Source organism: Lygodium microphyllum, chromosome 23, assembly GCF_053477565.2.
Source record: "Lygodium microphyllum isolate KBCC chromosome 23, Lygodium_microphyllum_v1.1.10, whole genome shotgun sequence".
In the NCBI taxonomy this organism is placed as follows: Eukaryota; Viridiplantae; Streptophyta; class Polypodiopsida; order Schizaeales; family Lygodiaceae; genus Lygodium; species Lygodium microphyllum.
In genome coordinates, this window is record NC_141157.1 from 82,287,711 (window position 1) to 82,311,411 (window position 23,701).

The window sequence follows — 23,701 nt, forward strand, 5'->3', positions numbered from 1 at the left end:
ATACATGGTGGCTGCTGAAAATATATAGAACACCTCACCTCTTTTAGGTGCTTTTAAGACGGGCGCTCTTGCTAGCTCTTGTTTCACATCCTCGAATGCTACCTTACAAGGGTCACCCCATACAAACGAACAGCTAAAGGACAATAAATTTGTAAGCGGCAATGCTCTTTCTGGTAAGGCGTTGATGAATCTACGGTAGTAACCAACCGAAGACAGAAAGCTATGCACCTCCTTCGGAGTGCGTGGTGGACCCATGGCAACTATAACTTTAACCTTCTCGGGGTCTGTCGCAATTCCTACCGAACTGACCACATGACGCAGCAATAGCCCATAAGGTACTCCAAAAACACACTTCCGTGGGTTTAGGGCGATGCAAAATTGTCTACAGCGCTCAAAGCATTTTCTTAGAATGATCAATTGCCTTTCTCTCAAGGTGGCAGCCCCTAAGTCATCGATAAACACCTTCAACTCTTCAGGGGATATGTCACCGAATGTCTTATCTGCTGTTCGTTGCCACGAACCAGGCGCATTGCATAAACCAAAGGCCATCACATGGTATGCAAAAGTACCAAATACAGTGATGAACGTTGTTTTCAACTTGTCCTCTTCTACAATTGCCATTTGGTTGTATCTTGCAAAGCAATCCATAAACGAATATATCTCCCTACCCGCCAATTGATCCAAAATCTGGTGAATAAATGGCAACGGGTAGTAGTCCTTAACTGTCTGCTTATTTAGCTCTCTAAAGTCTATACATAAACGGATTTGATTATTCTTCTTCTTTCTAATCACAACTGGCGAACACCATTCCGTGTGTTGCACAGGAAAAATCAAACCCGCTTCTCGAAGCTTCTGTAACTCTTCAAACAGGCCGTCCCTCAATTCGAAAGGCATACGCCTTACTTTCTGCCGTACAGGCCGACTGCCCTCTTTCAACGGAATTGTATGAACAGCAAGACTAGGAGGAATGCCTCTCAACTCATCATAACTCCAGGCAAACATATCACGGAATTCCTGGATCACGACCACATAGTCCTCCCTTTCTGCTGAGCTGAGCATAGAACCTAATTTGATTGGCCGGGAATCATCAAGCGTACCAAGGTCTAGCTCGATAACATCTGCATCTCTTATACGATCTTGGCCCTCTATTGGCTCATTCAAAGTGATCTGATAGATGTCTTCCGTGGTGGATCCCTCTTTAGACTCATCACTCGATGATGTCTCACTGCCAGATAAATCTTCTAATGTCTCCAATTCTGTAGAAGATAGAGGAGCTCTCTCACTCTAGGGGACTCAGGATAAGCATCAACCACCACACGCTGGGCACCTCTGCCGAATATCAGTCGACCGACGGGTATATCTACTTGGCGGTCCGCTTGCAAGATCCAAGGTCGTCCAAGTAATACTTGATAACTTGGCCGCCCTGCAAAACGAATCACCCTAAAGTCCAACATGCATTCTACATTTGCAACAGTAACATGGACCTTAGTAATGAAGCCTTCTGGCTGTCTCAAACTATCATCTGCCATTCTGAGAATTGTGGAGGTATCTTTCTGGATCGCAAGACCCAATCTTTCCATTAGTTCAGAACTCATAATGTTAACAGATGATCCCGTGTCGACAATGGCATAATCTACTAATATCCCATCGACATAGGCTGCAACCCTTGGGCAATGCTTCTCAGCATGCTCAAACCAGTCATCACCAACTCGCGTAATACCTAAAGGTTCTACAATATACCCGGTACGTAGGATCCTTCTAAATTCCTTGCGTACTCCTGGGGAAAGCTTAATAAGCTGTAAGAGGTTCACATCCGGCTTGACTTCGCAAAGAGAGCTCGCCAAATCGAATTCATGATAGTCTGATAGAGCTCGCTTTTCACGCCAAACCATCCGCTCTTTAGGTTGCTGAACTGGCTTTATTGCCTCTTTCTTAACTTTCACCTTCTTCTTTGGTGGTTCCTTATCGGCTTTACTTTCTACGGGCTTCAAAGGTCCCCCTTCCATGGCAGGATCCAAAACTTGCGTTCCTTTGTCGCCTTGTTTAGGGTTTCCGTCGACAGGCTTATTCTTGTCGGCTTCTCTACCCTTTTGACCTCTTGTAAGAACGGCTCGTAAATTAGAGGTTTCAGCATCGTTAACACGTACATTCTCAATCAAACTAACCCCACTACCACTTGGTAGCTCCTCCACTGTAGTCTTTGGTCGTTGAAGTATTTGTTTAGGCCCGTCCTCTCGCTGGGAATCATTTCCTCGGGCACGATGATTAACAGGCCCTGGTTGCCGACTTCCTCGCTGGAGGGAACTGATCTTACTCTAGCAAGTAGCTGCTAAATGGCCGGATTTTCCACAAATGTCGCACTTAACATTTGGGCAATTCCTTGGATAGTGCTGCCCACCACACCATTTGCAACTAAACCTCGAAGGTGCACCCTCCTCTGGGTATCTACTTCCTATCAAATTTTGTTGTTTTTTAAAGAAGTTGACATCAACGGCTATTTGTCGATACTGCTCCGTAATCATGTCGGTATAATGCTTCATCATGTCCTTAACCTCGCCAAGAACATTGGAAGAACTCAACTCATAGCCTTGGTCATTACCATGTTGTTCCATCGGCCTAACAATTCGATTAGGCACTGGTTGATGAGCCACAGGCATGGTATTAGAATTAACCGCATGGCCTCCACCATTTGGAGCCATTTGACTGCTCGTAGGCATCGACATGCTAGGGGGAGCTGGTAATAAAGGGACATTCTGCATCATGTTCCCTCTCCCATTAGGGTTAGCCATCACTATCCCTTGGCTACTACTGCCATTGGCCATTGACACATTATTTCCCAATACTAAACCCATGTTCGAATTGCCTCGAGAAGCATAGGCTGCTTGTAGTCCGGATTCCACCTGTTGTGCTCGTGTAATGGCAGTATCTATATCCCCCAAGGGGACACTACTCAACTGCAATTGGATATTAAAGTCCAAACCATGTAGGAAATATTGCAATTGGGCAGCTGCGGGGATAGGAATAGAGGTGTCCAACTTACGGAAAACCATCTTTTATTTTCTTCGCATAAGCACGAATATCCTCGTGTGGATCTTGGCGGGTCACGTTGAGTACATGCAACCAATATTGCCCACCCCTTTCAGGGGCAAACTCCCTTCGAAAAGCTCCATAAAATGCATCAATGTTCAATATGGTTCCGGCTTCTAAACCATGATACCATATAGCGGCTCTTCCTTTGAGAGTCATGTTGAAGAACATCATTAAATGTCCTTCTTCTTGGATGCGGCAATTAAACATCAGCTTTTGAAACTCCCTAATGTGGAGTTCCGCATCTTCCTCAACTAGCCCATTAAAAATGGGTAGCGGGTAACCTAGAGCCGGAAAATCCATCGTTCCTGCTGGAATTGCAATAGGCTGCACCATGACGAGGATTGGATTTGCACTAGGAATAGGGGACGATGGGGTTACACCTCCCGTACTTGACGTGGACTGGCTTATCGAAGGAAGGGGAGCACTAGAGCTTTCACCTTCTCCTAATTTACTGCTTGTGGTACTAAGACCACTAGATCCACTCCCTCATAAGGGTTCAGCACCGCTACGCTTAGGGGAATATCTCCTAAAAATTTCAGCACGTCGCCTAGCTCTTTCGTCTCTTTCTTGCTTTTAGATTTCTGCTAAACGATGCTTATCAATAAATAACGGATCAATCTCAATATCCTTTGGCATAAATTGCTAGTTGGTCCTTAAACAACCAGGATTCGAGAACCGCCACTTTTAAGCGGCTCCCGGCAGACGCACCACTGATGGACCTAAAAACGGGCCGGCACTGGCTCATGCACTAGCCGGACGTCGTCACTACGCACAAGACAACCCCTCAGCCTCGCGGCCAGGAGCGTCTATCAAAATCTCTGCCTTCCTAAGCATTGCGTTTGTAATACGTTGTAGTCCAACTGATCCTAGCCCACTACTCCTCAGAGGGAGTCCCTTTCACATAGCCAAAAGGCTCGAATCACATACACATGGGGTTCCTCCTACGGCTGAATGCCGCCAACCCTCTGTGACTCTCCTACACCTTGGGGATTGGCCCCTCGATGCGTCGCTCAACATTTAGACATTTCGCACAAACGTCGCTCAAGGTACCCAATAAGCGTGTCCAGGAATGTACCATTGTCCTTACTTGATTTCCCCTTTAGGATCCCACGACTAGCCTACAGCATGGGTATCTCACTGCCTCTCAACGTAGGTCATGTCCTAATAAACCAATTGCAATGCATGTCCAAGAGCTGATCACTGATACTTTTAAATTCTTTTTCATGCTCCATGCATTTGGTGGATGCCTAGTGCTCAAACATTTAGTAAAACAGTATCGTGCCCAAGTGCAAAACCATCCTTTTAATGGTTTCCAACTACCGTTCGTGCTTCGTTGCATGGCATTTTACGGCTTTTTCCCTTATTTTTCATATCAAAAGCGGACAAAACCAAACTAAAACACGGAAGCAAGGCTGATCTGAAGCAAATCTTCATGCCTTAGCCTCACTATACATGCACGGAAATTACTCATAATTTTTCCAATTTTTCGAAGCCCAAAATATAAATTTTCCCTATTTTTTAGGGTTTTTCCACCATTTTCTTGTAAATTTTCCCATTTTCTCCCATTTTTTAATTGCAAAAAATTAAGTTCAGTTTATGGGCTGTGGCCCTTAGTTCATTTCAGCAGAAAAAGAATTTTAGTAGGTGTGGATTAATTTATTGCATCATTTTTGGCCCAAAAAACCCTATTTTCCTTCATTTTATGGTTTTTCGTGTCTCGGTTTTCTATTTTCTCCTATCCCGCACATGTTTTTCTGATTTTTAAATGATGAACAGCCAGAAAACAACTCAAAGCACGACATACTCAAAACTCAATCCATATGAACACATTTTTATCAACCAAATTTGCATCAAAAGGCCATTTTCTTTGTAAAAATAATTATTACCGTGTCTTGTGGGTTTTCCCATTAAATTTGGCACGTCCCACGATTGATTTCCAGCCATGAATTCTTCTTGGAATCAGCAATCTACAATGATTTGGCATTGCCCTTCAATCTTGTCAAGAATCGGCATCCATCCGGCCATCCATTTCCATTCTACTCTTCCACGCACGAACGGGGGTTAAGAGGAGAGAGAGGGAGGAGAGAGAAAGACTGATTTTCTCTCTCTCCAACCAGGCCACCATCTTGCGCGCGAGAGGAGGTGATGCGGAGCGTAGACTGGAGGCAGGAGCCTGGCATAATCTCCTTCATGGCTTATGTTTAGGCTGCCATCATGATTGTGGGGGGGGGGGGGGGCGCGATTTTCTCGGCGGCTGCAAAAACAGTCGCCGCCACCCCCATAATCACGATTTTTGGAGGGGGGGGGGGGGGTGCCAAAGGTCACCCCCCCTCCCTTACACCTCTTGGGATTTCCCAAATTGGGCCCCCCCTTTGGGCACCCCGGCCGGTTTCGGGCCATCTTGCGCGTACGGAACCCGATCATCCCTCTGAAAATTTCTATGAACTCGTCTCGACATCTTGCACTGACCGGCAGCTCCACTGACTGGCACAGGCGCACGAAGAAATTATGAAAATTCTCGGAGTGTCGTACGGGCGCCCGTCAAGCACTTGACGCTTAAAATCGTCCTAGGTCGAGTTGCCGCCTTCGTGGTTAAGCATTTTCCCCCGCATTTCCACATTTTTCTCCTATTTTTAGGCACGTTCTGAGGCCTAAAATCCATCCTTCACCCTTAGAGGAATCGAGATATCCTCATCTCGAGAAGATCTGGGGGTATTGTTGGTTGAGAGTACTTTCATCCATCCAAGTGCATCCTCTTCAGGATAATCTTTCCACTGGATGAGGTATTCCCTCAAGATCCTGGATCTCAAATGCCTCTCCCTAACATCTAGGATTCTGTCAGGTCGTAGCTCAAGGACTCCTTGGCTGGGCATTACAATTTGTTGATAATCAAGCACGTGACTAGGGTTAGGCACATACTTTTTCAATAGGCTGATATGGAATACATTATGAACTTTTCGATTTTCAGGGAGTTGAAGTCTATAAGCATTAGGCCCTAGGCACTTGAGAATCTTGTAGGGTCCACAATACCTTGGACTTAGCTTTTTGCATTCACCCAAGGATAGGGAACTCTTCTTTGGACGCACGGGAATGAAGACCATATCACCATCAACGAAGGATTTGTCTTGACGTTTCAAGTCTGTGTAGGCCTTTTGTCTATCCTTGGCGGCTTGGATGTCCTGCCTTATTGATTTGATATGGTCATCCATGTCTTCCAGCATCTGCTTTGAAGCTTCAACCCTCAAGGTTGGATCCGAAAAGCTCAAAGAACTACGACAATCGTGCCCATACAATGCTTGAAAAGGGGTCATTTGAATGCTTTGTTGGTAAGAAGCATTGTAGGCAAACTCAACCAGTGGCAAATATTGAATTCACTTTTTGGGTTCACGACATTAGTGTGCCCTAAGCATATCTTCAATGACTTGGTTGACTCGTTCTGTTTGACCATCGGTTTGGGGATGGTAAGCTGTACTGAAACAGAGTTGAGTCCCTATGGCCTCAAAGATAGCCCTCTAGAAGTGTGATGTGAAGAGGGAGTCATGATCACTAATGATTCTTCTGGGTAACACATGCAGTTTGAATATTTCCTTAATGAATAATCTTGTGATGTCTGAGGCCTTATAGTTTGTCTTAACAGGGATAAGATGTGCAACCTTGGTGAGCATATCCACGACGACCATAATGGAGTTGTATCCTCCCTGAACTTGGGGCAGGCCAACAACAAAGTCCATACTAATAAATTCCCATTTCATTTGGGGAATGTCAAGTGGTTGCAATTTCCTTGGTATTTTGACATGTTTGGCCTTAATGCATTGACAGGACAAACATTCCGTGACATATTTGAGAACATTACCTTTGAGCCTATCCCAATAATAGCTCTTCCTGACCGCATTAAGGATCTTGGCATAGCTAGGATGTCCTGAGAAAGGGGAGTCATGGGCTTCCCAAAGTATCTTCTGCTTGAGTGATTGGCTTGCCGGGATACATAATCTTGTCCTATAGTAGACAAGTCCACTATTGATAGAGAATTCTTAATACTTCGTTTGTAGCTTCGGGTCTTGATCTTTGATGGGGATCTTCCTTAGCAATTTCTGAAAAGTTGGGTCATGACATGCCTCCTATCTAGCTAACTCGAGAATTGGGTTGTTTGGCATGGATACCTTTGTGGCTAGGGATCTTGCTGTTAATGGATCTTGCAAAATTAGAGAATTCAGAAATGCCTTGCGGCGACTGAGTGCATTGACAACTACATTCTCCTTTCCAGGCCGGTATTTGAATTTAAAATCATATTCTTCCAGTACTTCAATCCATCGACCTTGCCTCATATTGAGCTCATTCTAGGTGAAAATCCATTTAAGACTCTTGTGGTCCGTTACTAAGGAAAATTTGTTACCTAGCAAGTAGTGTCTCCAAATTTTGAGAGCATGGATGACAACCAACAGCTCCAGATCATGGGTAGCATAGTTCCTTTCATGGCTCTTCAGTTACCTTGAAGAGTATGCTACGGGATGACCTTTTTGCATGAGCACACATCCTAAGGCAAGTGCGCTAGCATTAGTTATCACTTCAAACTTCTTACTAAGATCAAGAAGTTTTAGGATGGGTGTTGATACCAAGCTTTGCTTTAGTTTGTCAAAGCTTGTCTGTTCAGCAGGGGACCATACAATTGATGCTTGCTTCTTTAGTAGATCAGTTAGAGGCGCTACAATCAAAGCATAGTTTTTGATAAAGACCCTATACAATCCTGTTAATCCAAGAAAACTACGTATTTCTTTGACAGACATTGGTGTTGGCCATTCCAAAACGTCTCGGATCTACTAAAATTCCTTTTGTTGATACAATGAATCCCAGATATTCAATCTGTCGCTTGAAAAATGCATACTTCTTCTTCTTGGCATAAAGCTTGTGTGCTCTCATTGTTTCAAGAACAATACGAAGCTAGGGTTCATGATCTTTTTCCTACTTGGAGTAGACTAGGGTATCGTCAAAGAAGACGAGTACGAAGCCATCAAGATAGGGCCTAAAGATATCGTGCATTAACCTGTTGAAGGTAGCAGGAGCATTTGTCAGTCCGAATGACATGACTAGGAATTCAAAGTGTCCATACCTTGTGTTGAATGCCATCTTTGGGATATCTTCTTCCTTGATCCTTATCTGATAATATCCAGACCTGAGATCTATCTTAGAGAAAATCTTCGCACCTTGAAGACGGTCAAGAAGTTCATCTATTCTTGGAATGGGGTATTTGTTTTTAATGGTCAATTGATTCAACCCTCTATAGTCAATCCATAGCCGAAGCGTTCCATCTTTCTTCTTCTGGAACAACACTAGAGCTCCCCATGGCAAATTGCTAGGACGGATGTAGCCTTGGTCTAATGGTTGCTTGAGTTTCTCTTTCAGTTCAATAGCTTCTAGGATGGACATCCTATATGGTCTCTTTGCAATTGGTGCAACTCCTAGCGCTAGCTTGATTTCGTGATTGACTTCCCTTTGAGGAGGAAGCTCTATCAGCTCTTCAGGAAATACGTCTGCATATTCCTTTGACCAGGAAGGTTCTTCCCTAGATTCATGATTCTGATCTAGCTTGTTTAGTTTAATCAAATAGACAGGTAGCCCCTTCCTAACTCCTTTTATTATTCGTGTTGCTTTTGCCAGCTAAATTTTTGGCTTGCCAGCCTCTCCTTGAGTTGTGACTAGTTTCCATTCCAGCATTTCGAAAGGAGACTTGGCCCTTTCCATAGTGAATGTGGGCATCATTGGGTATTAGCCAAACCATTCCAAGCAAACATTTGTGGACACCTAGGTTCATTACTCGGAATGTGACTGAAGTCGACTCTCCACCCAGTAGGAATTTCACCTTAGCAGTTTGCCTGGTACAAGAGACCTCACGACCATTTGCTAGTTCCACAAGTAAGGTAGGTGCATCTTTCATGGCTATTCCTAATCTCTTTGCACAGACTGGTGAGATGAAGGAATGTGTACTGCCACAATTAATCAAGGTTTTGAAGCTTTTACCTTGATAATCCGATGGAGTTTGAATCACCGAGAATTGGCGATTCGGGCCTTTCTTGCGAAGAGCGGCATGAACCGTTGCCCTCTCAATGTCAGCTTCCATGGATGGATCTTCATCATCACCCAGCTCCTTGTTGGCAACACTGGAGGTTCTCCCTCTAGCCATGACGGTGGCTCCTTGGCCATGGATGGCTCCTTGGGATGGCCCTCGACGTTGTCCTCTACTAAGCTTGGGACACTACCTTTTAAAGTGACCAGGTTCGTTGCAATGGAAGCAATGGAGATCGCGGCCATTACCTCATGTAGGAACGAAATTGTTGACAGTGTTGGCCCTAGCTTTCTTCCTTTGTCCCTGGTTTTGGCCTTGTGCTCTCTTAGCTTGTGACCTATATATTCCATTGTTATAATCCTTGTAAGATCAAGTCCTATTATTCCTTGGCTTGGTCTGCACCTCCTGTATTATCGGTGCAACTCGAATTTGCGCGTCTTGTAGATTCCTTGGACACATTGATTCCAAGTGGGTGTTTATGGGTGGATTTAACCCAGCACAAAATTTTGACACCTGTTGTGTCATATCCATTTGTGGTGCATACTTTAAGAGAGAGACGAACTTTGAATAATATGTATCCAGGGATAGTCCAAGCTGCTTTAATTCATAGAATTCGTTCATCTTTTGTGTGCGGTAGGCAGGTGGCAAATATCCCTTCACACAGCTTTTTTAAGCTTCTCCCAAGTAACTGACCCTTTCGAGATCCCTTGGTCTCTGCACCATTGTTTCCACCAAAGCCTTGCTATACTGGTAAGCTTTAGTTTGGCGAGTATAGCTTGGTTAGTGGGTACAGTTCTTACTCCCTCGAAATAATCCTCCATGGATTCGATCCAGACCTCGGCATCAGTTTGGATGGTCCTTCCCTTACCATCGAATTCATGTGGCTTGATTTGTTTGAGAAGGAACTTCTTCTCTTGAATTATGGTTGTGCTTACTGCAAGGGTCGGACTAGGAATCTGCACTTGAGGTTGCGCCTGGGCAATAAGATTCTTTACGTTAAAAACTTACTAAACATTTCTCACATTACATTCATATGCCTAGCTCAGCTTTTACCCAGGTGACCTAATCACATAACTCCTTTACCAACACTTACAGCCATGACGGATAGTGATAAAAAATCTTATTTATTTATGTGGGTATAGTCCTTTTTAGTACATTTGTTTTGGGAAGGTAGAACAAGTTGATACATCAGTTTGGGGAAAATAGGATTGTGTTACATTCGGCTACGGAGACTGAGTAATAATATGGAGTGGGGTCATGGATTTTCAGGAATCGATAGGTCATAGGAAACTTGGGGTATCCCTTCCTTTGATACCCGCTCTTCTCGTAACGTCCCAGCAACTTGATTTTGACGGTAGGGATTACCTGAGTCACTTTCTCGTACACATACTTGTTCTGCTTGACCTTCCGACCGCCGACATGTAGGGTTGCGTTTGTGTGAGCCTCGACAAAGATGAACAACTTCACAATCTTTAAATCCTCCATCTACTTGATTCTCTTCAAGTTGGTTCGAAGGTACGCAAGTCGGTGGGCCGCTATGTAATATATTCTTGATTCACCTGTCCATCTCTGCTCCATGTACAGGGGTGAAGGATTGTAGATACGGTCTAGAATATTCATCATGGCTAGCCTCTGTCGATAGTCCAAAGCACGCATTGCAGTCATAAACATAACCTAGAATACCAAGAATTTGTTCCATGCTTCGCGACTCTATAGCCCAACATCCATAAGTAAGGAATATCACAAGGAATGTCACGGGCTAACAACCCCCTTAGATAGGGTCAGGCAGACAGTCTGAGGTAACTGATATTGCCTCTTCCTCCAAGCATTTAACCTGAAGCATTAGTTGTTTTTCCTAAATTAGTTCCTTGAGCAAAGAAGTACAAATAGTGCACCTAAGTGTACAATCACGAGCATTCTAGTGGTCGTTTGTATGGCCAATTGCTAAGGTGTGATTCCTTCTCCCCAAATACTTCCAGCATTCAATCCGGGATCAATCGCGACTTGGTAAGACCCCAAGGGTTTCGTAAGCTGAGTTGCTTGTTTACCCTTTTTCCTTGGGTTAGGATTTATACCCTTTTGACCCAAATTGTCACTACTTTAGGTTTCCTTATATTATGGTCAATAAATCCTGGACAACCCCGTTGTCCTAACTTGGTTGGTCAATTGCTTTCTTGGCAATTCATAACTACCCTAGCTTGGCAAATCAATCTCCAAGGAAGAGTGTTGTAATAGGACGACTACTCAATTCCTAGGAAACTTGACTTGTAATTAGAACTCACCAAACTTGGTCTAAGGTATAGCGGTACTATTTTGTGATTTAGACACAAGAGCATATGATGTTGTAGCTTGTAGCATGAGATAGGTGCCAGTATCTGACTTGTGGGATTATATCTATCTTCGTATGGTATTTCTCAATCAAGAATACCTTTGATCAAGATAAGGGCTTGGGAGTCCTATTGACCCAATCCAAACCCTAACCCTACTAGAGGCTGATAAACGTTTTGGCCCTAGGGTCCCTAAATCCCTTGCGGAGGTCTAGCATTTGGTCATTTGATCCTTAGGGTGAGAACCCTAGATCATTCTTGCACGGGCGATTAGATAATCCTAACATTTTGAGAATGTGGGTAGGACCTTTGAGATCGGAAATATTAAATCGGCATCCCAAGTGCGATACTAGGCAGAATTTTAACATAAATTAACCTAACCCAGCACATTGAGGTGTTTGTCGTATGCTAACTAATCATACCTTTATGATTTCCATGTAGGCTACTCAATTACAAGCGAATTACTTAATCGATCTAACTAACCCATGATTAAAGATGATATTCCCTTAAAAGATGCAAATACTTTCTTCTAAATTTGCAAGTACTTTCCCTAAAAGATGTAAATAACTGCAAGATGAGTGAGATGTATCTTTCCATGCAATTTCAAGACCATAGACCTTTTCGCCTTTATGCAACTATAGGATCTACAATGATCTTTCTTTTCCTTGCCCTATACCATAATGATTGACATTCAGAGCTAACTCTTATAAACCCTACGTTTTATGCATCGAATTTAAGCTTTAGTATTTTAATGAAGATGCATCCTTTCCCAAATTCAAACTTTGATAAAAGAACTCCATGCATGGGTGTATCATTCTTTTATGATCAGATGCCATGAATCCATTATTGATTTAATCCTTCCTTTATCACTTAACCCAACCTAGAATGTAACTATGATCGCATGCGATTTGCAAATTTCATAAACCTTTTCCATACATTGCAACTATTCAGACATAATTTAATGATCATCTATAACTATCTTATATACGAGTCACAACCAGGAAATTATTACATAAGTGCGTTATGTGTTATATGCCCTGTCCTTTGTGTGATGCAACAAGGACGCCTTTACACAATTCCATCTTTTAACTTATGCATCATACGTTCAAAAATGCAACTACCTTTGACCTTGGAAGTGCAGGCAAACGCAAGTACTCGTCATGCAACTAAACTTTGTAAATCAAACAATTATTGCATTTTAAGTTTCCTATGTGAATTAAAACATGCTTTATGCAACCTTTCCATGCGAGAATATTATTCGGAACTTGGGCATTCAATATCGGGATGTTGTCCACTCTTGCACTTTGGGTGGAAGCTCCCACGTGTGCTCCTCTCGTCTTTTGCTTAGGAGCCATTGACACAGTAGATTTCGACTTAAAAAACTCCTCCTTGGCACCCCTTACGAGTTTTGGAGTTGCTATTGCCTGAGACCTCCTTCCCTGCGCAGGAAACAGGCCTTGCAAGTCACGGTCTAGAAAACCTGGGAGACGCAGGTGAACTTGGCCTAGAGAAGCTTCAATAGAAGCTTCTCAAGCTTCTGGAGGAAATAGGGAGATGATGTGTTGGTGAGGATGATGATGGTGAAGATGACGATGAGAGTGATGATGATGATGATGATGACGACGACGAAGATGGGGGCGACAGTTAGCCAGGTGGCATGGGCAGTGTGGCGGTGGCAGTAAGACGACGGCAGGCAGCTCCACGATGCCCCTCCCAAGCTTGGTAGGGGGGATTTATATGGGGTGAAGGGGGGGGGGTGGCCACACAAGTGGCAGGTTGCATGCCCTCCTCTTCATGCCCCTCCTTAGTCCAACACATACTCCCTCTCTCTCTCTCTCCCCGCCATGCAACAGGTGAAGGAGAGGGAGTTATTAATTTTTTTTTTGCAAATAATTCATTATCCTTTTCCCCGTGAAGGGGTGTTCCTGCGGTGGACTACTGTTTTGATCCACGGCTTCCTATACACAATGCAGGGGTGGTGTTTGTTAATGCACGAGGATGGAGCTCTTAGCCCAAAGTTTTTTTGTGTTGCGGGAGATTACTCTGAGTTGCTTTTGTGCGGGATCTAGGTCATTTAATATTTTTTTGTAGAAATATTACATTTCTTCCAAGTTTCCGCCCTTGCACTAGTAACAAGGCCTCAAGAATCAATCTCGAGTCACATAAATTGTTTGATTAGGACCCAGAGGAAGGGAATTTATAGCCAGATCCCCCCCGACATCCAAGCATCCTCCTACATTCAAACTAACCCACAGAGAGACATCTCATGGCGGGTTCGTTCCATGTTCCCATTAGGATTATTTAGAACCTCCTTGGATACGGTTGGCGGCTGGCTGGGGGTGGCTTGGCATGCCCTCCATGAATTCAACCTAATTCATTATTCAAATTTGTTTTGTGAGCTTGGATCATATATTCCTTTCACAGAGAGTATTTCTAGATTTACAACAAGCATAAACAACAATGAGGGTGAGTGCTCAGGACTTCTGCTAAGGTGGAGTCCCCATCTTTGAACGCTTAGCGTTGCCCTTAATTTTCTTGCCTGGGCATCAATTCCCATTATCTTCTGAGGGATAGAGAATACCCTCTTTTCAGATGGTAGCTTCCCTAGTTACTAACCTTTGATTCTTATGTTAAGGTCCATGTCTTAGATGATTCAAACTAGGATTTCAATTGGTCAATAGGTAACCATTTTTCCACCTTAGAATTTTTTTTAGGGTTCTAAGTTTACCCTAGGGTTTCCTTCCCTCAAGATAGCAGGAACTTTGTTAATATCTCTTGTAAGTCAAGGGTAAACTAAGCCAATTTATAATCCTTAAATAGTTGTGGACATCGAATGTAACGTGGCGAATGGCCATTCTTCTTTTGGATACAACATCCGAGTTTTCTTGTGTTAGCTTTGAGATGTATCATACTTTGAAAATGATATACCCAAGAGTGTTTTTGGACTCATCGTGGCCGGTTATTGGGATAGAGACCAAAGAGCATGTTGACTCTAAGTCAAAATATGGTGGTAATGACATTTTGACCTCTTTACAATTAAATTCTATAGAGGGTGTTGATAAGTTCAACAACTTGATTTCTTCAATTCACTATACCAATGGTGATGTTGCAGTAGATCTTGGTTTGGAGTTGCTTAAGAATGGGTTGGAAAAAGTTGTTGAATGGAGTGCCAAATTACTTTAAGAAGAAGCAAGACAGAAGTAAAAATCTAATGAATTCCTAGCAAAGAAAGAAAGGTTACGGTTAAGCACAAATTATGTGCCACCTCCTTCTAACTCTACCACTATTCAGGATGACAATTTTAAAGGAAAGGTCATTGAGATTGTTAGTGAAGACTATATTGTGGTTGCGGATGATGCCGCTCCTTTTGACAGCCCCATAGCTAAGTGCAGAGTAAACTTGTCAAGCATACGTGCTCCCAAAATGGGAAATCCAAAGCTTCAGATGAAACCTGCTCCCTATGCCAGAGAGGCAAATGAATTTTTACAAAATCACCTCATAGGACAGGAGGTTAATGTAGCAATGGAGTATTCTCGCAAAGTAACTACAGCAGATGGGCTTGTCCCAAGCACTAATTCAGTTGCAGCTAAACTTTGGGACTGTATTTTTAGCATCTTAGTCAAGGGGGACTCTGATGATATAGCTCCTAGTGTTCCCATTAAAGGACAGGTGGATGGCATCAATGTTGCAGAAATGGTGGTAGCAAGAGGACTTGCCATGGCTGTCAGGCACAGTGATCTTGAAGACCAGTCTAATTACTATGATGCCTTACTTGTAGCTGAATCAAGAGCTACGAAGGGAAAGAAATGAGTACACTCAACAGAGAAACTCTAGTAATGCATACAAATGATTTAACTCTGTCAACTTCTGGTCCAAGGGATCATAATGCATAGCAGAAAGCTCAGGCGCTGTGATACAGACGCCAAGCAGCTTTTACCCTTCCTTTAGAGAGAAAGGAGGCTTTCTGTTGTAATGGAGTATGTGCTTAGTGGGCACTGCTACAAACTATTTGTACCAAAAGAAACTTGTGCCATTGCATTCTATTTTTTTGGGGTAAGATGCCTAGGCCATGGGGAACCATATGAAGATGATGTGATAGTTTTTATGAGGCACAAAATACTACAAAGGGATGTAGAGATTGAGATAGAGATAGTTGATAGAATGGGCACATTTGTGGGCACCTAGTGGGAGTCCAAAACAAACGTGGCTATCTCTCTTCTAGTGGCTAGGCTAGCAAAGCTTCATCCTTTGTTTTCAACTTATAGAATGGTTCAAGCTGGGAAAAGTGCTAAAAAATGGGTAATAAAGGTATGGGGAAACTATGTTGAAGGACAACAAGAAGCAGATATAGCTAGTTTGTTTGATGCTAACAAATCTAAGCAGGAAGTTCTCAAGGTACATGTGATAGAAGTACTTGGAGTTGGTAAGTTTTATGCTAAGTTATCAAGCGATGCACATGTCTCGAGCATCCAAATGCAGTTGGAAGCCTTAAGAGTGGTGCGCAGATCGGTCGCAGATAACTCACGTGGTGAATCCCGGAAGGTCCCCAAGAACAAAGTACTCTACCTTTTTGCACAAAAACCCATGTAAAAGCATGCACGACAAGAGGCAAGAGACAAATTGGGTTCAATCTCCCCCATGCCTTGTGTGAGCGCTTCACAAAGCATGTATTTTATGTATATTTTCAATCTTCATGCTCAATAATAGCCCAATTACAAAAATATGACAAGCTTTTAGCTTTTGAGTTTGCTTTCTACAAAAATAGGAAAATAAAGCTAATGGACGGTGCCCATAGTGTCTGGCACGCCCAATCTCAATGTCCAAATAGAAATAATATATCCAGGCGCATAAGCGCATACAAAATAATAATAATAAATAATCGATGTCTCAATAGACATAACAAAATATAGGCGTGGCGCCTATCAAAATCTAGTCCAAGAGTCGAAAACACGCTAGACTCCAATGCTTTCCTCCGCCACTGCTGCTATCTCTACACATCAACTGAAGCATTCACAATCGTTAGTAAAATAATACAATTAGACCGACAAAAGTGAATACCTAGCAGTCTTCAGCTACATAAATAAATCAACTGGTTAGAAATAAATCCTAACCTTAATTTATTATGAGTGCGCACTCTAAACTCATAAACGTTTATTAATTTAATATGCATTTTGCGGAATCACCCGCTATGGAATCACCCATGTACACACTAAATTAATGAAACGCCCGAAAAGGACAGGCGTCCCCATCAACTTCTTGCACAAAGAATCCTCTTTGTGTATGAGCCCCGAAAATCTAAGTTTACGGAATCCACCGTAAAACCTCACGGAATCCACCGTGGAATATGCCTCCTGGCATCATACCCCCGGGGTGGGATAGCAATTGACCTCAATTGCTATTAGCTCAATGTGGAGCTAACAGAGTGGGGAAAGCATTTAAGTCTCTAGCGTGCATCCATTGTGCTTCCTCTACAGGATGGTTCTTAAATTTTACTAGATATCTAGAATACCTTCGGCCAGTTCTAGTGGTCATGTAGTCAGTGTCTATGATGGCTTCTGGTTCAAGTATTTCAGTCTCTTCTTCTAGTAAAGGTGGGTTTTCATAGATAGGGTGGATAGGTAATTGGCCTCTAAATGGTCTCAATAAACTAATATGAAATGTATTATGAATTTTCCAATGAGATGGCAGTTCTAACTTGAATGCATTGTCATTAATCTTATGAATGATTCTAAATGGTCCGTAGAATCTAGGAGCTAATTTGACAACTGGATGTCTATCTACACTTTGCAGTCTACGCTTTTCTATTCTAAGCCAAACATAATCATCAACTTTGAAATTCATAGCTTGTCTTTTCCTGTTGGCTTGTTTGGTATATGATTGTTGGGCTTTAGCAATCATATCCTTGACCTCATCAAAAATAGTGTTATGCATAACAGCAATATCATCAGCACTCTGAATTCTATTAGACAAAGATGCAACAGGGGTAGATAATCTATATCCATAAATAACTTCAAAAGGTGCTTTCTTTGTAGATGTGTGCGGTGTATTGTTATATGCAAACTGTAATAAATGTGAATGAGTATCCCAAGTCTGAGGTTTAGAGATAGTGTATGCACGTAAAAGATCTAGAATGGTGCTATTTGTGGCTTCTGTTTGTCCATTTGTTTCTGGATGAAATGCAGATGAGAAATCAATCTTTGTGCCTAGATTTGCAAACAGTGTAATCCAAAAATTATTACAAAATCTAGAATCTCTATCTGAAATAATCACTTTCGGCAATCCATGGTTAGTAAAAACAGTTTTCAAAAATAACTGTGCTGCTTGTGATGCTGTTAAAGTTTTCTTACATGCAATGAAATATGCTTGCTTACTAAATCTATCTACAATTGTCCAAATCATGCCATGGTTAGATTTAGTATTTGGTAAACCAGTAATGAAATCCATAGATATATGTTCCCAAGGTTTAGATGGGATAGATAAAGGCATTAATAATCCATACTGTTTAACATGATGTCTCTTTATTCTTTGACAAATCAAACATTCAGAAACGAAATTAGATACATCTGCATCCATATGCGGCCAATAAAAATCTTCAGTTAACATGCGTAATGTAGAAATGATACCTCTATGACCTTGATATGGGGGACAATGAATTTCATTCAAAACAAAAGATCGGAATGGAATAGTAACACACAGTCTCTTTTCAAAGAACATGAATCCATCATTATATGACAATGAATCAACAGGAATGAAATTATTTTGAACTAATTTTTGCCAATCAGAATGAAAAGTAATATCCTCGTGATATGTGTCTTTCATAGCAATCAAAGAATCAAAAGATATGATAGAAATATTATGAATTGCAGGTCTTCTACTCAATGCATCGGCAACTACATTTTCTTTTCCAGGTTGGTATTGAATGATAGGATGGAAACTTTGAATGAATGAAGCCCATTTGATATGACGGTCAGAAATTTGGGGTTGGCTAAGTAGATGTCTAATGCTTTGCTGGTCGGTCTTTATCATGAATTCTGAACCCATTAAATAATGCTTCCATTGTTTTAATGCTTGTACAACTGCTAAGAGTTCCTTGTCATAAGTGGAATATTTGAGCTCAGAGGGCTTCAGCTTAGAACTAGAATATGCTATTGGATGGTTGTCTTGCATTAATACAGCTCCTATTCCTGATCCGCTAGCATCGGTCACAACTAGAAAGAATGGTCTATTAAAGTCAGGCAATTGTAGAACAGGGGCATTGGTTAATGCACGTTTGAGTAAGTCAAAGGATTTCTGCTGATTTTCAGTCCATTGATAAACAATGCCTTTCTTAAGAAGTTTGGTCAATGGTAAAGCAAGTAATGAGAAATTACGTACAAACTTCCTATAGAAACTAGCAAGACCAAGGAATGAGCGTAGTTCATGTACATTTTTAGGAACAGGCCAATGCAATATTGCGTCAATTTTCTTAGGATCAACTTTTATTCCTTCTTTTGATACAATATGACCTAGATATTCTATTTCTGTCTTAAAGAATTCACTCTTGTCAGGATTTGCAAACAATTGATTTTCTTTCAGTAATTGAAAAACTAATGATAAATGCTCATAATGCTCTTTTTCACTTTGACTGAACACTAAAATATCATCAAAGAAAACAATCACACAATATTGATATTTTAGAAAAATACGGTTCATCATTCTACTGAAAGTGGCATGTGCATTAGTTAATCCAAATGGCATGACTAAGAATTCGTAATGACCAAACTGTGTCTTGAATGCAGTCTTAAATATGTCGGATCTATCTAGCCTCACCTGATGATATCCAGACTTAAGGTCAATTTTACTAAATATAGAAGATCCTTGCAGTTTGTCCATAAGGTCATCAACTCTAGGTATAGGATACCTATTCTTTACAGTGATCTTATTTAATGCTCGGTAGTCAATACACATCTGATAAGTATTATTCTTTTTCTTGACTAAGAGCACAGGTGCAGCGAATGGAGAACTGCTAGGTCGAATTAAGCCTCTATTTAGTAATTCTTCAACTTGACTCTGGATTTCTTTTTGCTCTATTTGATTGTGCCTATATGGTGCTTTGCAAGGTGGTTGTGTGCCAGGTATTAGGTCAATCTTATGGTCTTCTGGACGTGATGGAGGTAAACCTGGTGGTAGGTCTTTTGCAAAATAGTCCTTAAAATATGCGAGAAATTCCTTATGCCTAGGGTGCATATGATTTTCCTTTGCATGCAATTCATTCACCCAAATGAGATAGGATTTAGTATTCTTGTGTAGTGCACGTTTTGCTTGAGTATGCGAAAGCAGTGGAAACATATGAGATGCATGCATACCAAATAATGTAATAGATTTTCCTAGAAAATTTATATTCATTGTGTGCGTAGAATAATCTATATTTGGATTATGCTGGTGTCTCCATGGCATTCCTAGAATAATGTCGCTTGACTGTAATGGGACAACTAAGAAATTTCTTCTTTCAATATATGGACCAATTTGAATTTCTAAATCTTGAACTTCTTGTGTGCCATTGTACCTAGTGCCTAAAAATGCAACTTTTATGCGATAGTGCGTAGGTACAGTATGCAATTTCAATTCCTTTACCAATTTTGCTGAAATAAAGTCATGAGTACTACCGTCATCATGCAATATAGTTCTTTCTTTTCCATGCACCATACATTTCATAGTCAACAATGAATGTGAAGTAGGCATACCTGGTAAAGTATCGGAAGTAGTAGTAGGATCATCTTCTTCTTCAGTGAAATCCGGCATATCCTCATGCTCGTCTTCGTCCATAGCTCCAAGGTAGTTGATATGTGCTGATGGCTTCTTTGAATGACAATTTGCTGCGAGATGCCCTGGCTGGTGACACTTGTAGCATACGATGGGCTTAGCTTTGGTCACATTATTTGCAATGGCTGGGAGTCTGGGTACATTTGGATTTGCTTGTGGAATAGGCTTAGGATTTGGATTGACAGTGGATGGTAATGCAGGTGGTTTAGGCCAATTCTTGCGGAAAGATGGTGATGAAAAATGACCTGGATTAAACCTTCTGAAATTGGAATTGAATTGTTTAGATCCATAATTACCGTTTGCTTGGAATGGCTGTGGTCGTCGATCTCTTCTGCGTAACTATCTTCAGTGTCGTGAGCTAAGGAGATGGCGTCTTCAAGGGTAGCAGGCTTGAACATGTTCACTTCAGCGTAGTAATGTCCAAGAAGTCCAGACATATACTTCCGCTTATGTGTCGTCTCTGGTACGTCTTCAAGCATGCGTAACTGTAGGAGTGCATTCCAAAAACGCTCTGTATACTGTGGAATAGGCTCACGATCTTGCTGTTGAAGTAAATCCCATTGCTTGATAGCCTTCTCATGAAATTGCGGTGGTAGGAAATTTTGCATGAACTTCTTCTTGAAATCTTCCCATGTAGCAGGACATTCTATACTCTTGCGGACTACAGTCCACCAAAGTGATGCTCTGTCTATCAGATGATTAGTAACACACTTGATTTTATCTTTTTCGGGATAAGTTTCCTCATGGAAATAGTCATCAAACTGGCTAATGAATGATAAAACAGTCTTTCCTTCTCTTATGCCATTGAAAGTGCGGAACTTGAAACTTTGTTTACTTATCTTGGATTCCTTGCGAATGGTTTGTGCTTCAAGAGTGGCGTCGATGGTACGGCGAATCAAATCTTCAGCTTGAGGTTCTTCTTTATCAGTGGACGCTCTTTGTAGCTTTGTCAATTGCGCTTGCAAGGCTTGCCTAGCTCTTCATTCTTCTTCCAATTGCAGCATGATAAGATCCAGCTTTTGTTCCATGGTAGGCTCGGGTAGGTCGTCTTCAGCCATAGGATCATCCATATGTGGGGTAGTCATCCTGTAAAACTCAACAAACCTTTCTCACTCAAAATCAGTTAGCGGGATGAGCGTAGCTCAAATTTGGGGTTACAAGGCTATGTATTTTTGGGTATTTTCTTCTTCAATTTTCAGAAATTCTGCAATATTTCTGTCTCCTTTTGCTGAAAGTACTTCAACGAACTTGTAGATAGGTAGAACAGCTTGCTGCGAACAACTTTCCAGTTCAGAGTTTTTGCATACGAACAAGTCTTCTATGAGTTTTAAGCACTAGTCAGTTCTGATTTAGTCTGACTTGCAGAATTGCAGACTTAGCAGACTTGCAAAGTTGTTGACTTGCTGGGCTTAAGCCGACTTGCAGAACTTGCAGAACTTGATTACTGTCGACTTGCGGAACTTGACTTTGATAGCGCAGGACCTGGAGTTACTGAACTTGTCTGCCCAGTGTAACTTGCAGAGAGTTGTGTGATTTAGCTTGATTTGACTTAGTAATTAAGCTTAGTAGCTTAATGGTGGAGTACAGGCCGCCGTTTTTTTTTCGTGGGGGGGGGGGGCGTTTTTTGGCCGCGCGTGAAATTCGGAGGGTCCTTCTTGAGCTCGACGTTGAATTTTGAAGCTTGATAAGCTTGTTAAGCTTTGTCTTAAGCTTAATTGAAAGAAATAATGATAAAAACAATGGAGCTTATCTTTGGTTTTCAACGACTTAATGAAGGAGGTGTTTGCGTGGTCCTCCGCCTGCAGAGCTTGGTCCTTCGCGATCTGACAGTGGAAACAGGGGTTCTTGATCGCCAGAAGTCTGCCTGTATCGACGGTTCGCGATGAGATTGACTGTAGAGCCCGTTTGTTCCTAGAGCTCCGCCTTCGCCCGAGATTGGTAGCGATTGGAAGCTCTTGATCTCTGCTCCGCTCTGATACCACTGGTGCGCAGATCGGTCGCAGATAACTCACGTGGTGAATCCCGGAAGGTCCCCAAGAACAAAGTACTCTACCTTTTTGCACAAAAACCCATGTAAAAGCATGCACGACAAGAGGCAAGAGACAAATTGGGTTCAATCTCCCCCATGCCTTGTGTGAGCGCTTCACAAAGCATGTATTTTATGTATATTTCCAATCTTCATGCTCAATAATAGCCCAATTACAAAAATATGACAAGCTTTTAGCTTTTGAGTTTGCTTTCTACAAAAATAGGAAAATAAAGCTAATGGACGGTGCCCATAGTGTCTGGCACGCCCAATCTCAATGTCCAAATAGAAATAATATATCTAGGCGCATAAGCGCATACAAAATAATAATAATAAATAATCGATGTCTCAATAGACATAACAAAATATAGGCGTGGCGCCTATCAAAATCTAGTCCAAGAGTCGAAAACCCGCTAGACTCCAATGCTTTCCTCCGCCACTGCTGCTATCTCTACACATCAACTGAAGCATTCACAATCATTAGTAAAATAATACAATTAAACCGACAAAAGTGAATACCTAGCAGTCTTCAGCTACATAAATAAATCAACTGGTTAGAAATAAATCCTAACCTTAATTTATTACGAGTGCGCACTCTAAACTCATAAACGTTTATTAATTTAATATGTATTTTGCGGAATCACCCGCTATGGAATCACCCATGTACACACTAAATTAATGAAACGCACGAAAAGGACAGGCGTCCCCATCAACTTCTCGCACAAAGAATCCTCTTTGTGTATGAGCCCCGGAAATCTAAGTTTACGGAATCCACCGTAAAACCTCACGGAATCCACCGTGGAATATGCCTCCTGGCATCAAAGAGTGAATGAAAACTCACTTGCACCAGTGAATTTCCAACTGAAACAGGGTGATGTTGTTATGGCACAGTTTTCAGTGGATGGTTCTTGGAATCGAGTGATGGTTGTAAATTTGCCCTGACAGTCAAGAAAGGACTATGAAGTCTTTTACATAGATTATGGGAACTAGTAACTAGTTTCATTTTCCAAATTAAGGCCTTTAGATCCATCTACCTCTGGCACCCCAAGGCTTGCTTTACTGTGTAGCCTTGCTTATATCAAAGTACTTGAGCTGGAAGAAGACCATGGACAAGAGGTAGCTGAATATCTCAGTTCAACTACTGGACATAAGAGTTTCATGGCTACTGTAGTTGAGAAAGACACTTCTGGTGGAAAAGTAAAAGGCCAAGGGATAGGCACTAAGTTTAGTGTAACTCTTTAAGAGGTGGGGTCTCATGCTTATGGATTAATGATTTTTGAAAGAGAGCATATTGTGGAAAAAATAATGGCTCATGGCAGGGTGCATTAAGTGGATGGAAAAGAGCATCTACTCGAGCTCTCAAATAGGTGAAGGTGCATCATACTAAGAAGTAAT

The 23,701-nt window shown here is 41.8% G+C and overlaps 1 pseudogene; it reads left to right on the plus strand.

Annotated features, from left to right (window-relative positions):
* The window catches only part of LOC148016401 (ribonuclease TUDOR 1-like), a 110,274-nt pseudogene extending 87,026 nt beyond the window's left edge, over nt 1-23,248 (plus strand).
* Nucleotides 23,249-23,701: the final 453 nt, after the last annotated feature.